Here is a 4,870-nt window from a genome sequence, read left to right on the forward strand (position 1 = left end):
CAGGTTACGTTGTACAGGGCGTGCGCGAGGCGAGATCAACATGAACAAGATCAGCATTATCTGAGATAAGAGAGTACATTCATCAGTCTAATAACAGTCAGGAAGAAACTTTTAATGAACCAGCTGCTCTGTGTTTTCAAGTTTCCATATCTTTTAGCCTGATGGAAGAGGTTGTCGGACACCATTACTGGGGTGTGATTGGTCTTTGATAATGTTAGAACAAAACATTCCAGCACAGTCACGGTGGCCGAGTGGTTAAGGCGTTGGACTCGACATCTAATGGGGTCTCCCCGCACAGGTTCGAATCCTGTTCGTGACGATGTCGTGTTTGTGGGCGGCACGGTGGCACAGTGGTTAGCACTGCTGCCTCACAGCGTCAGAGACCCAGGTTCAATTCCCGACTCAGGCGACTGACTGTGTGGAGTTTGCACATTCTCCCCGTGTCTGCGTGGGTTTTCTCCGGGTGCTCCGGTTTCCTCTCACAGTCCAAAGATGTGCAGGTCAGGTGAATTGGCTGTGCTAAATTGCCCGTAGTGTTACGTTAAAAGGGGTAAATGTAGGGGTATGGGTGGGTTGCGCTTTGGCGGGTTGCTGTGGACTTGTTGGGCCGAAGGGCCTGTTTCCACACTGTAAGTAATCTAATCTAAAAAAAAAAGAAACAGGCCATTCGATGGTCCAAGCCTGCGCCGATCCAAATCTTCTATCTAAACCTGTCGCCTATTTTCTAAGGATCTGTATCCATTGGCTCTCTTCTCATTCATATATCTTTCCAGAAACATCTTAAATGGAACCACTGGTCACAGTTCACCATTTTTAGAAACTCCCTCCCCCTACTATTCACTGTGTCATGTTGCCCAGCCAGTTCTTTATCCATGTGACTTCACTTTCTCCATAGCCCGACCGTGGGGAAACATACCAAACGCCTTCCTGAAGTCCATGTACATGACATCTACAGTCTCTCCCTCATCAATCAACTTTGTCACTTCCTCAAAGAATTCTATTGAGTTGGTAAGACATGACCTTCCCTGCTCAAAACCATGTTGTTTATCACTGATAAGACTACTTTCATCCAAATGAGAGTAGACCCTATCCCTCAGTATCTTCTCTAGCAGATTCCCTACCACTGACATCAGTCTCACTGGTCTATAATTGACTGGATCATCCCTACTACCTTTCTTAAACAAGGGGTTTAACCATTGTCCACTCTTCCGGGAGCTCAGCCGTGTTCAAGGATGCTCCAAAGATACCTGTTAATGCCTCAGCTATTTCCTGTCTCCCTTCCCTCAGATATCTGGGGTAGATGTTGGCAGCCTTTCTGCGGCAACGAGCCATGTAAATGGAATCGATGGTTGGGATGTTAGAGTCCGTGTTGGTCAGAGCAGTGCACCCAACCTTGTGTAGTTTCTCACGGTCCTGAGTCGAGCAGTTGCAGTACCAGGTTGTTATGCACCGGGACAATACGCTCTCAATGCTGCATCTGTAGATGTAGCGCATGCCGAATTTCCTGTATCACGTCAGGAAGGAGAGGCATTGTTGAACCTTCCCGACCGTCGGTCCGATGTGAGACGTTCAGGACAGGTTGTGAGTTATCATCACTCCGAGGCACTTGATGCTCTCCACGCCCTCAAACGGTTGATGTAGATGGGGGATGGGGTGTGTTCCCCTCCTTTCTTCTTAAAGTCAGTGATCAGTCCTTTACGTTTACCGGATTAGAGAGAGAGGTCATTATCAACAGATCATGCCACCAAACTCTCTATCGCCTTTCTAGATTCTGACGTGTTGTTGTTTAATCTCCGTACTGCGATAGTGATGTCATCAGCGAACTTGTAGCTGGCGTTGTTTGGAATTTGGAAACTCAGCCGTGGCTGTACAGGGAGTACGTGGGGGGCTGAGTATACAGCCGTGGTTGTACAGGGAGGACATTAGGGGACTGTGGAAACAACCGTGGGAGTACAGGGAGAACAGTGGTTGACTGAGGGCACAGCCGTGGGTGTACAGGGAACACACTAAGGGGCTGAGGTCACAGCCGTGGGCGTAGCTGGAGTACCGTAAGGGACTGAGGGCACAGACGTGGGTGTGCATGGAATACAGTAAGGGGCTGAGGGCACAGACGTGGGTGTGCATGAAGGACAGTGGGGGGGGGGAGGGCTGAGGACACAGCCGTGGGTGTACAGGACGTACAGTAAGGTGCTGATGGTCCACTGTGTCTTATGGACGCTCAGTCTTGAGTTGCTAGATCTCTTCTAAGTCTGTACCATTTAGCATGGTGATAGTGCCACACAAAAGAAAAGAGTTTCTTTTTGAATGTCACCATGAGACTTTTACCGATACTGTCACGGACAGATATATCCGCAGTTGGTGGATTGGTAAGTATGAGGTCATATATGATTTTTTTCTTCTTGTTCTTTCCCTCACCACCTGGTGCAGTCCCAATCTAGTAGCTATGTCCTTTTTGGACCCGACCAGCCTGATCAGTAGTACTGCTGCCAACCCATTCTTGGTGGTCGACTTTGAAATGTCCCAGTCAGAATACACTTTGTGCCCTTGCCTCAGTCTTTCTCCAAGTGTTGTTTAACATAGAGGAGTTCTGATTCATATGAGGAACGACGTTACGTGGTAATCAGTAAGAGACATCGTTGCCCATGTTTAATCAGAAGCCATGGGACTTCATTGACTCTGGAGTCAATTTTGGGGACTCCCAGACCAACAACCTACCAACTGTACCTCACTGAGCTGCCCCCTCTGCTGGATCGTTCCTGCCTTTGGGGCAGGACATATCCAGGGATGGTGATGATCGTGTCTGGGTTATTTGTGTCAGGTATGGTTCCATGATTATGACTATGTCGGGCTCTTGCTTGAATAGTCTGTAAGGCAGTTGTCCCAGTTTTGGAATGACCCATTAGATGATAGTAAGGAAGACTTTGGAGATTCTACAGTGATGTTTCTAATGTTGACTTTTCCGGTGCCGGGTTTGACGCCAGATGGCCCAGCCGGTTTCAGTTCTTTGAAACTTTGTAACGATTGGTACAACTGAATGACTCACTGGACCATTTTAGGGGGCGATTGAGAATCAATGATATTGCTGTGGGTCTGGAGTTGCATGTCAGCCAGACCAGATGTGGATAGAAGACTCCTTCATTAAAAGATATTAGTGATCCAGATGGATTTTTCTGAAAAACGGCAGTGATTTCATTCTCATAGGTAGATTCATAATTCCAGGGATATTGATCTGAATTTCCACCATCTGCAGTGGCGGGATTCGTATTTGGGTCCAATGAACAGGAGCTGATTTTCTGGATTGATAATTTATCGATAACACCATCAAGCCTATTTGGAACCATATGATGTTCTCAACTGCCATTTCTTGTGTTGCCCTGTTTTTCATTAATTGGTTATGTTATTCTGTAATCTCATCCTTCATTATATCCTGATTGAAATACACAGTCATGAACGTCCTCTCGGCTGCTTGAATTTCATTTAATCCGTTTCTGCCCATCAGAAAATACCAGGAAGTAAGAATGGCTGACTGTGCACTGTACGTGTCACCGGACCAGCGTGTCTGTCCAGGCACGTAAAGTATTTATTGCGGGTCAGAGAACCTCCGACTTATTAGAGCACAGATGGAGGCCATTCAGCCCATCGAGGAGTCACAAGCTCTCCAACTGAACAAACGGATATAGAGAGATTGTGTGGAGATAGATGATGTGTGAGAGAAATAAACAGAGAGAAAGAAAGTGAAAGGAGATAAACTGAGAGAGGATAGAAAGGGGAGTGACTGGCTGAGGGAAAAGGTGTTAGATGATGGTGAAAATAGATATATCAAGACACCGCATTAGGGTATATAAATATGCACAGATAGTAATTGAAGTTTTATTTAGAAATTCCTCTTGGACGCCATACCATGTGAGCACTATGCTGATACTGGCTGCCATCCCAGAGTATTTATTTCCAATAATATCACAGAATTTACTGACAGATGAATAGAACCCATTAGGCCAATAGATTGGTTCCATGCAGAAAGCAGAGTTTTTAAACAGACTGTGCCAAGAGCAGCAGGAAATGATGACACCTCCCCCCTCCAAACTGTGTGAGAGACCACACAGTTTGAGAGGCCAGAGAATCACAGTGAGGGGGATAACTGACAGAGGGGAAATCAAAACCTCAGCTGTGGGTGAAATAATTATTGATAAAGTTTGAACACCACTTACCTAGTTTTGTAATCTACATTTCAATTTATATAGCACAGTATCAGGAGTGCATTTTAACAACCTTATCTCTTTGTACTTTGCATATATTGGTTTGTGCAGAAAATCAGTTTGTTTCTGAATTTTATATTGCGTGAAAAGCACAGTATCAGGAGTGCATTTTGACAACCTTATCTCTTTGTACTTTGCATACACTGGTATGTGCAGAAAATCATTTTTTTTCTGGATTTTACGTTGCATGAATGCATTTCATTAATATTGTCTCTGCCAGTTCCTCATTGTAAATGTATCCTGGAATCTGTTCTTCATATGAGTTATAAAGCGTAACGTTCCAATCATGGTGACTGGAGAGCATCACTGTCTCTCCACCCACTCGAAGCAACCATGTCACCCAATCCTCTCCATCTTCTGTCTTTCCCCAATGTCATAATCACAATGTAAGTGAAGTCCATTAAATGACACTTCATCACAGTTCGTTAACATGGATACCATCAACAACATGACCCACACCTGCCCTCTCTGATTCTGGAATAACAATCTGAATTATGTTTGTCACGTACAATTCTCTGTTAACATATCCTTGCCATTTGTTTGTTATAACCTACGTTGCCTTAGGCACATTTTGCCATCGGGTCATGGACGAAAGATGTTCTGTCAATGTTTTA

General features: G+C 45.1%; 1 non-coding gene across 1 annotated transcript; it reads left to right on the forward strand.

Moving 5' to 3' along the window:
* The first annotated feature begins 237 nt into the window (after positions 1-237).
* On the forward strand, positions 238-319 carry trnas-cga (transfer RNA serine (anticodon CGA)). Its single transcript has one exon. It is a non-coding gene; the product is annotated as a tRNA-Ser (tRNA).
* The last annotated feature ends 4,551 nt before the right edge of the window (positions 320-4,870 follow it).

Source organism: Chiloscyllium plagiosum, unplaced genomic scaffold (assembly GCF_037043375.1).
Source record: "Chiloscyllium plagiosum isolate Xiang-an unplaced genomic scaffold, Cpla_swu_hap1 HiC_scaffold_42, whole genome shotgun sequence".
Lineage (NCBI taxonomy): Eukaryota > Metazoa > Chordata > Chondrichthyes > Orectolobiformes > Hemiscylliidae > Chiloscyllium > Chiloscyllium plagiosum.